The 12947-nt window shown below is 34.4% G+C and overlaps 1 long non-coding RNA gene across 1 annotated transcript; it reads right to left on the reverse strand.

The window, feature by feature from the left end:
• Positions 1-1473: 1473 nt before the first annotated feature.
• Positions 1474-3837, reverse strand: LOC145069486 (uncharacterized). The gene is made up of 2 exons (XR_013689524.1): positions 3244-3837; positions 1474-3018 (listed from the first exon to the last, which is right to left on the reverse strand). It is a non-coding gene; the product is annotated as an uncharacterized LOC145069486 (long non-coding RNA).
• Between the last annotated feature and the right edge of the window lie 9110 nt (positions 3838-12947).

Below are 12947 nucleotides of genomic sequence, written 5' to 3' on the forward strand. Positions count from 1 at the left end.
TTACGAAGAACATGCAATGCATCAGCATGTAGTTTTCTTCACAGAACATGACATATTTAAATAAAAGAAGATGCAATGCACCGAAAATATATCATTTATCATTAAAATATATATCTATAATTTATGTTGTTATTTTTGGTTAAAAATAAAAGTGTTGCTAGCCTGGTACTCACGTGATGCAACAACACGACAATTAGTTTCTTGCTTGCAGACAACGAATAGTTGCATTTCTGTAAAAAATTTGAAGCATGTCGAATTCGAAAAAATACACTATAAAAAATATCATTCAACACTAAAAGTATCTATCATATATGTTGTGTTTTGGGTTTAAGTAAAGTTATATTGTTGATTTGTTTAAAAATAAACTATATGTTGTTGTTTCGGTTTTAATATAATTAAAATCTTAATGTGGTGTTTTATTTAAAAATAATAATAAACTTTTAGTGTTTAACCATAAAATACATTTTTCAAACTACCCATGTTTTTATTTTTTTTAAAACTAACTATTTTGATCTTAAACTAAAATTAAAAATATATAATAGGGTCCACATTTCTAATTTTCTTTCATGTAAAATTTAAATATTTTTAGTCTATTATAAATTGAATTACTAATAATTATGCGTGTTATAAGACCCAAGTCGACGCGATCGGTCGAACCGGTTGGATCGTGACTTGGTGAAGAGACCGAGCCAAGTAGAAGAAGGTCTTTGCATATTTACTACCCCAAATGAAACGATCGAATTAATAAAAAAACAGTTGAACCTGTGGCAATTGATCCAGAAAAACCCGACTTAATATTAAATTCTAAAATAATTAGATTAAGCCTAATTAACATCAGCCGTTCACAAACAAATGATTTAGGATTCAAAGATCAATGAAGTTCATAGACATTCAACAATCCAATAACTAAAGATGGAGAGACAAACGTTGTCCATAAATCCAATTGGAATCTATCGTATCATTTATATGTACTTTTCGTAGCAGTTTACTTATGCTTTTTACGATTACTACATCCAACTGGAATCTATAGTATTATTTATATGTACTTTTCATAGCACTTTACTTATATTTTTTACGATTACTACATCCAGCTGGAATCTGTGGTATCATTTATATGTACTTTTCATAGCACTTTACTTATATTTTTTACGATTACTACATCCAACTGGAATCTGTAGTATCATTTATATGTACTTTTCATAGCATTTTACTTGTATTTTTTATGATTACTACATCAAACTGGAATCTATATTATCATTTATATGTACTTTTCATGGCACTTTACTTATATTTTTTACGATTACTACAATGTACTTTTAAAATCAAAAGTAGTATGTTATTCCTTAAATTTCGTATGGTATAACAAAACAACAATGTCATTATGTGCATTTTCATTAACAACAGTTGCAGGAAATAAAAAAATAGGGAAAAATGTTGTTTTTTTCCTAAGAGACCCGAGCCTCTACAAATTGATAAATAAAAAAGTTCAAAAAATTATAATCCAAAATAAAGAGAAAAATACAAAAAAATTCAACCGATCCACATCTAATGATTTAACCATTTCCTAATACGACAATCCTTCCCTTCCCCTGTACCAATCAATTAGTAGCCACATGAAATGAGTCTCACCAGCTACTTGCAACCAAATCTATTGATCAAAATTTTATTAAGATACTTCCAAAGAAAAACAACAGAAACAATTAGGAAAAAAAGGTTACTCGACACTTTCTTTGAACAACCAACAAAACCACAAACCAAAGGTCCACCAACCAAGAATGCAAAAAGAGTTGAGCCCTTAAAAAATCCCAGCAACTAAATAGTAAACCAAACACAACAATTAATAAAAATCAAATTAACAATATCAAGGGTAAAACTGTCCAAATCTCCAATCAAACACCAAAAGATGTAGTACTTACACTAAGACCATCTGATAAAAGTCCATAATCTTCCCCTCCACGAATCAGACTTCAAATAAATTTCCCAAACCCAATAAAAGAATGGTTTTAATTAAAAGTAAGATGTTATTTTGGGAAGAAACTGAAAGCAAGATTATATATTTGTTTAAACTGAATAAATATACACACACAAACACAACAACAAATTTAGGTGGTAGGGGTATAACGGCCGATTACTTTTAGAAAAATAAAATATTATAGACGACAGGGGTAAAATGGACCTATGAGACCAGTGAGACCATAACAGGAAACATATATGTGAACCTGTGAAAACAAAAAAAAAGAAGAATAGCAGTTAATTCATAACGAATATGTCAACTTATCTAATATAGCAATGAATTATGTTTGTGATGGTGTGTGTTTCTATAGCAAAAAGAAGGAAAAGACCAAGAGAATGGGTGGGGTACAGGAACTGATTGAGAGTAAAGGGTGGGTGGTTGAAGAATAAAACAATCTTTTTTCTACAACAAACAAAATAAAACCACCAAGTATTGAGTGTACGAAACCACATATAACAGTAAAGTTGGAGTTTTGATAGTGATATTTTCAACCTTAAGAGGTTTCTGAAAGAAACGATCTCCTAGTGTTAAAACTATAATAATAGAGCAATTCAAACCAGAAACATCCTTGGAATGCTTGGAGTCAAATAGTGTCAACATTTGATATAAGAAATGAACAAAGCGAAGTAATAATATCGGAAAGATTGCAATTGAAAAAGAGATACCTGAAAAGTCAGTTTCTTGTCAATATGTTCAAACATAACATTGGGTTCAAAATTGATTTCTTAGATGCAAGGGAGACAATTTTCACAAAAAAATGGCAGCTTATTATTTGACAGCAGGTATTCACTTATTATAAAAAATTTATACTTTCACAGGTTTTTATCAATTTCCACAAAATACGATTAACAAATGCAAGAGATTCTAAGAAATCGAAAAGATAAGAAGATATCTATGTAAAGCTACTATCGGATTACAGAAACAGCTAAACACGCACAAACATAGAGACAATATCTCGGAAAAAAAAAGCAGAGCGTGACATACCAACACCAAACGGAACAGATCTACAAAAAAAACCCCAAATATATAATCAATTTCTCACAGATTTGTTATAATAGAAAGCGGGGTTGCCACATATTAAGCATTGTAAACTAATCTAATTTGCTTAAAAGATTGATGAATTGATGGCTTAAAAATATGAGTTACTTGTAAACATATGAAAAATGCAAAACAAACATGTAAAATCCAAAATAATGGAGAAAAATAAAAGCTCAGTGTGAAAACCTAACCTCCAGCTGACCAGGTTTTTATTTGGGTTCGTCTTTTCATTTCCTCTCATTTCAGAGTTGTAAACACACATACATGGTTAGGGTTTTTCTTATGAATAGAGAGATGAAAAAGACAATGATGGTGGTGCACTTATCATTAATGTTAAAGGTGGTTTCGTGACTGGTAAAATGCTGGTGATGGAGGGCGGCGATGGGTTGGAGCACTTTAGAGAAAGACAAATGGCGGAGGAGTCGGTATAGAGAGTAGTCGTATTGGTGCTTGATATGAGATGTGTAGTTATGGGTGTGAGCTCGGGCGTGAATGGTCCGGTGGGTAGCTCTACTATTGTGTCTAGGGTTAGGGTTAGGATGAGGTAAAGAATGGGATGTGTATTCAAAGTTCAAAATGAATAGATGTATCTGATGTGGGTGACTGAGAAAAACTCTTTTTAGACACCATCCTTCATCGAACCATTTTTGGTTCCCTGCACAAAAAAGGAAGAGGTTTAGATGTTTGACAGAGACAGGGAAAAGAAATAAATAACTGTAAGTAAAATCTTTATAGATCTAAGAACAAAAAAACCATCAATAACATTGAATCTGGAATTTGAAAGAGCTATAAATATGAAACTTTGAAGTAACAAACCCCTTTAACTTTCAACTAATTTGGGGATGTCGATAAGAAGAAGCTAACTGATTCAATGGTCATGGAATACTCGGTCAATCTTATCTTAAAATTGATAAATTCAACATACGAATTATGACTTTTTCAAATGTTGACCAAATTAAGATTTAGGATTCTGTGATGCATAAAATGAGTGTACATAATGCATTAAGGCTTATACCTCTTAAAATTCAGCCTTTGACCCAATATGCATATTTAAGTATAATATTTATTTATATATATATATATATATATATATATATATATATATATATATATATATATATATAAAATAAAATTTTAGTTTTTACTTTTTGACTTTTAATTTTTTTTTTTAGAATTTTGACTTTGACTTTCAATTTTGTCCTTTGACTTTAACTTTTGACTTTCTCGTTTAACCTTTAAAATTTCAAATTTAGCTTTTTGGTTTGACTTTTAAGTTTGATTTTTCAATTTGACATTTAAAGTTGACTTTTGAGTTTTTTTGTCAAAGAATTTAGCTTCTAGTTGTGCTTTTAATGGTTTTTGAGGTCTACGATGGAATTGAAGACATGAGAGAGAATCGTCAGGATATGTTAAGACAAAATTTCAACATGTTCAATTATATCCCTGGAGAAACCCTGGAAGCTCAGTTACAACGATTTACTATGCTTACTACTGAGATGAATATAGTTGGGATCTTCTTGACTAAATCTGAGATAAACAAAAAGCTTCTAAATTTACTTTCGAAATCGTAGGATATAAACGTGGATGTCATCAAGAAGACAAAAGATCTCAATCATCTTAGTCTTGCTGCTGTAATTGAAGAACTTGACGCTTTGAAGTGTGGAAAAACAATGAGTTCTGCAAACATCTCGGTCAATGAAGTTTCATGCTCTCAATCATGTGAAGCTATGATTAAACTTCTTCATGAACAAATTGATTTATTAAAAAGAGAAGTTGAGGACCTGAGATATGAAGGATATCAACTCAAGAAATGACAGAAACCCCTAAAGGCTGAATTAGAAGCAAAAACCAAAGACTTTAGGAAGCTTCAAGAAGATTATAGCAACAAATGTGAAAATTATGACTATGTTAAGATACAACTTGCTGCGTTAACTGCTGAGCTTGACACATTAAAAAGCAAATTTGAAACTGCATATTTTGATTTTAATTTTTTTTATGTGTCAAGCGAAGTAGTTGCAAACATGATAGACCATTGTCTGCAATTTAAAAATAACCTGCAAAAAGATCTAGGGTATGATAGTGTTCCTCCACCTTTCAATCATAACTACACATCCATCCCTATGACACATGAAGAAATTGACAAGAAGGCACATCTTCAATATGGCAAACCATCTGAATTTGTGTCAGGAGGTATTCAGGTTGAAGATTCTAATGTTTCTACTTTATGTGCAGGTAAAGTAGCAGAAGATGAGAACAAGGAGAAAACCATTGAACAAACCAACATCTCCTTGAACTCTGAATTTGTTGCTTTAAACTCAGCTGCTTCTGATCAACATGCTTTTGAGAAATACAGGCAACCAATTCCAGTGAAACAGAGTGCCTGTTGTAAGTGTGCATGTGGGATCAACAAGAAACGAGGCAAGGATACGCCACCAGGGGCAGGAAGAACTAACTTCACAGTGAAGAAAAATACATGTTTTCACTGTGGAACACCTGGACACATTGCCCGAAACTGTCCAAATCGCGCATACGTTTCCTACTATGCACAAGCGTGGCAGAACGCATCAAGAGGGAGATACTCCAACAGAAACCCCTCAAGGTCACGTTCAGACAATGGTGACTGAAATGCGCAGAAGGACAAGAATCAAACCCACAAGGCCAAGAATCTGAATCCTAAGGGAAAGAAGGGAATGTCGGCCAAGAAGCCCATTCCAAGAGATGCTCCATTGAAACAAAGACTGGTTAGGTCAAAGTCATCTCAACGGCCGACATCAAGTTCAAAAGCAAGTAGTTAGCCACCCATCAAATTGAAAAAGAAATGGGTTAAACCCAACTACAAATGGGTTCTAAAGGTTCAATCTCCCAAATCACCTAATGACTCTAATATTTCTACATCTTATATTTGTGATAAACAGGACATGTCATGGGAGAGAGTACCGTGCAAGGATGAAAAAGGTCAACCCAGTTTCAAAATGGACTGGGTTCCAAAGACCAACTGATCCCGCTCTGTGTCGGAGCAGCTATGGAGGTATATCATCAGACTTCGGTTTGTTGGTAGTGGCTGTTCCAGGCACAAAATAGGAGACATCTCTCAACTGTACAACACTTGGGACATTGTTTGAGAGTATGTGTCCTTGCAGGAAAGGAAGAAAGGAAGTAATCACTCATGGGGTTAGTTCTTAATGACATGAAGAATTTTCGGATTTGTTCTGAGATTATGCGTGTTGTTCTCTGACCTTTTGGATGCAAATTCAATCGGTGAATTATGGTTTGCGTTTTCTTCTCTATACTCCTTAGTTTATCTTACACTGATTCGTTTTAAAGACAATTTTTCATTTTCTTAGTAGTTTTTCGTTAGTAGTTATTATTGGGAAGTGATATAAAGATAAAGTGATAACGGGCAATCTAAAACATGTGTAAAGGACTAAATCTGAATTATCTAGACTCTGTGATCAATGTGCTGGTAGGCACGAAGGATTTGAAAGTGTGGATTTAGATAGGATTGTTTGGACTGACCATACGACGCTCGGGTAGATTGAGCAGTGAGATAAACACAGGAACCTACAGGATACACTAAATTAATATGCATCTAGAAAAGTGGTTTGAATTTTCCTTGATGTACGGACTTATGTCCTTAATTCTGGTTCTGATAGGGCGACTGGGGGGTTCTGATAAAGTAGATTTGTAGAAATTATTTTCTTGCTTTCTATCTGTCAGTCATATGTTGCCTCCTCCGCGTGATCAAAAGATCCGACCTGGATTTCAACATATGCAACTCTATTTCTACGCACCTCCTTATCTATGAAATTCTTCCTATCGGTGAGCCGTATGTTGTCCCCTCTGCGTGATCGGAAGATCCGACCCGGGACACAGCATATGCAACACCCTACTATCTCTATAACCCTCTATCTTTGTTAGTCATATGTTGTCCCCTCTACGTAATTGAAAGAGATCCGACCTGGGACACAACATATGCATCTATCTCTAAATCTGACTTCCTCCTTAATAATTGTTTAGTCACCTACAGTAAAGAGTCCTTAAGAAGCTCTTGATAACCAGGGTATATCGGGAAGTGGGGAACACGTTCTAGTGCAACTTAAATTGAACCATTTAGAGGTTTTCTGTAGATCTCGCTGTTGAATTTAAGTAGACAACAATACTCGTGGTCGTTGTCAGCTAAATGGTTTATTTAGAAAAGTTTATTGATATCCTTCGTGTTTAAGTGGACCACAATACCGACAATTGAACAGATCTATTCATGAAGGTGAAGGTTCTGATAAACAAAGTTAAGACTGTCTCACAACTTTGATCTCATATATTTTTGTTTTTGTTAAATTTGTTCATAGTTTTCCTCTATGCACAAATTTAGGGGGGGGGGAATTAAAAAAAATTAAAAAAAAATAAAATTTAAAAGAAATTCAAAAATCAAACAAAAATTAGAAAATTCAAAATACAAAAATATTTTTGTTTCTGTTTTAATTTGTGTGCTAAGGTTTCTTTTAGTATTGTTTTGTCTTGAAAAGTGAATCCAGGTGTAGATGAGACTCATGGAGATTGTATCGAAGATTTTCTGAGCCAGGGCTTCATCCGTGAGCATCGAAGAATTCTCATTCGAAGGAGCAAGAAATGAAGATTATTCTTTCAACATTCAATCCTTCAACCCCAGTAGCAAGGTGAAGCTGAAATTGAAGATTATGTGACAGATTGCATTAAAATCTCCTCAATCAGTCAGCTGCTATCTCGAACCTGCTAAAGTGATACAGAAGATTTGTTCTCTCTGAAGATTCTCAAGCTGAAAGCGCTATCTTTCAAGAATCAGTACATCAAGTCTCCTCACCCAATGTACGTTTAGAGTCAAATATTGAAGAAAAACTCAAGTGCTCAAGATGAAGTAATTCATTGAAGATTCATCAAGTTCATCTTGAAGCAGTAAAGAAATTGAAGAGTAAAGCTGAGGCCAAGCTCCAAAAGACTCACAAGAAAAGCCAGCTACTTTTTAGGGGGGAGTGTGTTGGGTCAATTAGAAAAAGAAAGATATAAACCAAGGGAGGGATTGTTGGGTCAAAGATATGGTTTATACTTTACTTTTCTAGGCATTAATAGTTTTTGGTCGTGTAATATATTTTTGCAGTTGTATTTACGGCCCAATGGGTGTTTACGGTCGTAAACCCATTTACGGCCGTAAACCCATTTATGGCCCATATTCCTCAAGTATATATATAGGTGTTAGGTCGTTGAGGAGGGATTGATGAACAGAAGAGAATAGAGGAGCTTATGTGTGTGTATTTGAAGGTGTTCTAGAGAGAGAAAAGAGAGTGTGTTAGTGTGTGTGAATCTTGTATCTGGATCTTCATTCATATCAGTTCATACAAGATTCATCATCTTCTTCTTCTCTTTCTCTTCTATTTAAACTGACACCATCCGTTTGATTGGGATTCCGCACCATCAAACGGATTTGATTGATACACATGCATTTTGGGGACTTACAGTTTTGTAAAGGCTATTAATTTTTTTGTTCTTTTGTGCAAATAGTTTAATACATATAAACAATTATTAATAAGTGGCATGCTAGGATAAACGGAATCAATAAGAATTAACAATGAAAAATTGGAATTCTTTATAAATATACATGAACACATGATTGGTTATGTATTATTGTGCAACACTTCTTTATACACCATATTTGATGTATAACCTTCACTACCACTGAATTGTTCGTCAGGGTTCACTAATACTTTTATATTCGCACGTGATATGCCTATGGACAAGGTCACATAAAGCTGGTCATGTGAAAAAACCATTTCTGAAAGATAAATACTTAAATTTGGAATTGTTTCTCTCTGAGCTTTATGGATTGTCATCGCAAAACAAAATCGAATTGTAAGTCCCCAATATACTCGTGTATCAATGAGATCCGTTTGATGGTGCGGAATCCCAATCAAACGGATGATATCAGATCAAATAGAAGAGAAGGAGAAGAAGAAGATGATGAATCTTATATGTATTGATATGAATAAAGATCCGGATACAAGATTCACACACACTGACACACACACACACACACACTCTTTTCTCTCTCTCTAAAACACCTTCAAATACACACACATAAGCTCCTCTAGCATGTACACTCTCTTCTGTTCATCAATCCCTCCGCAACCACCTAATACCTATATATATATATATATATATATATACCTATATATATATATATACCTATATATATATATACCTATATATATATATATATATATATATATATATATATATATACTGGGAATAAGGGCCCAATGGGTTTACGACCTTAAACCTGTTAACAGCCGTAAACACATCCGTAAACACGTATACGGCCGTAAACACCAAGTTGTTTACGGTCCAAGACACAAAAAAATACATTTTCCTAGAAAAGTAAACTATAAACCATAATTTTGACCCAACAATCTCCCCCTTGGTTTATAGCTTTCTTTTCTTAATTGTCCCAACAAGCTTCCCCTAAGAAGTAGCTGACTTTTCTTGTTAATCTTCATTGGGAGATTGACTTCAGCATTTATCTTTAAATTCTTCACAACTTCAAAATGAAATTGATGAATCTTCAATGAATGACTTCATCTTGAGCACTTGGGCTTTTCTTCAGAATTTGGCATTGAACGCACATTGGGTGAGGGGGCTTGATGTACTAATTCTTGAAAGATAGTGCTTTCAACTTGAGAATCTTCAGAAAGAATATCAGAGAGAATAAATCTTCTGGATCACTTCAACAGGTTTAAGATTGCAGCAGACTGATTGAGGAGACTTCAATGCAATCCGTCACATAATCTTCAAGAACAGCTTCACCTTGCTTCTGGGGTTGAAGGATTGAATGTTTAAAGAATAATATTCATTTCTTGCTCCTTCGAATGAGAATTCTTCGATGACCATGGATGAAGCCTTGGCTCAGAAAATCTTCGATTCAGACTCCATGAGTCTCATCTACACCTGAATTCACTTTTCAAGACAAAACAAAACTAAAAGAAAATTTAGCACACAATATTTTTGGGTTTTTCATATTTTCTGAAAAAATAAAACAGAAAAAAAAATTTGGATTTTTGATTTTCTTGAACACTATTTTTTTTTTGAATTTTTCTGATTTTTGTTTGATTTTTGAAAAAAAAATTTAATTTTTATTTATTTATTTATTATTATTTTTTTTAATTCTCCCCCTAAATTTGTGCATAGAGGAAAACTATGAACAAATTTTACAAAAAGAAAAATATTTGGGATCAAAGTTGTGAGACAACCTGAACTTGTTTATCAGTACCTTCACTTTCATGAATAGATCTGGTCAATTGTCGGTATTGTGATCCACTTAAAAACGAAGGATATCGACAAACTTTTCTAAGTAAACCATTTAGATGATGACGACCACGGGTATTGTTGTCCACTTAAATTAAGAAACGAGATCTACAGGTAACCTCTTAAATGGTTCAATTTTAGTTGCACTAGAACGTGTTCCCCACCTCCCGATATACCCTGGTTATCAAGAACTTCCAAAGAACTCCTTAATTTAGGTGAGTAAACAATTATTAAAGAGGAAGTCAGATTTAGAGATAGATGCATATGTTGTGTCTCGGGTCGGATATATTTCAATCACGCAGAGGGGACAACATATGGCTAACTAGGATAGAGGGATTGAGAGGTAGAATTTTGCATATGCTGTGTTCCAGGTCGGATATGTTTCAATCACGCAGAGGAGACAACATATGACTAACAGATAGAAAGAATTTCATAGATAAAGAAGATGCATAGAAATATAGTTGCATATGTTGCATTCTAGGTCAGATCTCTTCCAATCATGCAGAGGAAGCAACATATGACTGACAGATAGAAAGCAAGAAAATAATTTCTTACAGACCTACTTTATCAGAACCCCCCGGTCGCCCTATCAGAACCAGAATTAAGGACATAAGTCCGTACATCATGGAAAATTCGAACCACTTTTCTAGATGCGCATTAATTTAGTGTATCCTATAGGTTCCCGTGTTTATCTCACTGCTCAATCTATCCGAGCGTCGTATGGTCAGTCCAAACAATCCTATCTAAATCCACACTTTCAAATCCTTCGTGCCTACCAACACATTGATCACAGAGTCTAGACAATTCAGATTTAGTCCTTTACACATGTTTTAGACTGCCCGTTATCACTTTATCTTTATATCACTTCCCAATAATAACTACTAACGAAAAACTATTAAGAAAATGAAAAATTGTCTTTAAAACGAATCAGTGTAAGATAAACTCAGGAGTATAGAGAAGAAAACACAAACTGTAATTCACCGATTGAATTTGCATGCAGAAGGTTAGAGAACAACACGCATAATCTCAGAACAAATCCGAAAATTCTTCATGTCATTAAGAACTAACCCCATGAGTGATCACTTCCTTTCTTCCCTTCCCGCAAGGACACATACTCTCAAACAATGTCCCGAGTGTTGTACGATACTCTCTCCCATGACAAGTCCTGTTTATCACAAATACAAGATGTAGAAATATTATAGTCATTAGGTGATTTGGGAGATTGAACCTTTGGAACGCATTTGTAGTTGGGTTTGACCCATTTCTTTTTCGATCCGGTGGGTGCCTCGACACTTGATTTTGAACTCAAAGTTGGCTTCCGAGATGATTTTGACCTAACCGATCTTTGCTTCACATAAGCATCTCTTGGATTGGACTTCTTGCCTTTCGGATTTGGATTCTTGGCCTTGGAAGTTTGATTCTTGGCCTTCTGTGCGTTCCAGTCACCATGGTCTGAACGTGACTTTGAGGGGTTTCTTTTGAAGTATCTCCTTCTTGGCGTGTTCTGCCAGCGTTGTGCATAGTAGGGAACATGTGCGCGATTAGGACAATTTCTGAAAATGTGTCCAGGTGTTCCACAGTGAAAACATGTCTATTTCTTCATTGTGAAATTGTTTCTTCTTGCCCATGGTGGCATATCCTTGCCTTGTCTCTTATTTTTCCCACAAGCACAATTACAACAGGCACTCTGTTTCACTGGAATTGGTGGCCTATATTTCTCAACGGCAGGTTTGTTAGGAGTAACAGAATTCGAAGCAACAGATTCTGAGTTGAATGAGTCATTGGTTTGTTTAGTAGTGTTCTCCTTGTTCTCATCTTCTGCTACTTTACCTTCACAAGAAGTAGAAACATTAGTATTTTCAACCTGAATACCTCCTAACACAAATCCAGCTGGTTTGCCATATTGAAGAAGTGCCTTCTTGTCAATTTCTCCGTGTGTCATAGAGATGGATGTGTAGTTATGATTGAAAGGTGGAGGAACACTATCATACCCTAGACCTTTTTGCTGGTTATTTTTAAAGCATCAAGTTCTTCAATTACATCAGCATCAAGTTCTTCACTTACATCAGAAGTCATTGTTTTTCCACACTTCAAAGCATCAAGTTCTTCACTTACATCAGCAAGACTAAGACGATTGAGATCTTTTGTCTTCTTCATGACAGCCACGTTCATATCCCACGATTTCGGAAGTGAATTTAGCAGCTTTTTCTTTATCTCAGATTTAGTCAAGAAGATCCTAGCTATATTAATCTCAGTAGTAAGTGTAGTAAATCGCTTCAACTGAGCTTCCAGGGTTTCTCCAGGGATATAATTGAACATGTTGAAGATTTGTTTTAACACCTCCTGACGACTCTCTTTCATGTCTTCAATTCCCTCGTAGACCTCAAAAACCATTAAAAGCACAACTAGAAGCCAAATTAATAGTCAAATTTAAAAATGTCCTTTGACTATAAACCTTAAAAGTCAACCTTAAAAGTCAAATTTAAAAAGTCAAACTCAAAAGTCAAACCGAAAAGCTAAATTTGAAAATTTAAAAGTTAAACGAGAAAGTCAAAGTTTAAAGTCA

The sequence above is a fragment of the Lactuca serriola genome, chromosome 1 (genome assembly GCF_051521515.1).
Source record: "Lactuca serriola cultivar US96UC23 chromosome 1, Lser_US96UC23_V15, whole genome shotgun sequence".
Classification (NCBI taxonomy): Eukaryota; Viridiplantae; Streptophyta; class Magnoliopsida; order Asterales; family Asteraceae; genus Lactuca; species Lactuca serriola.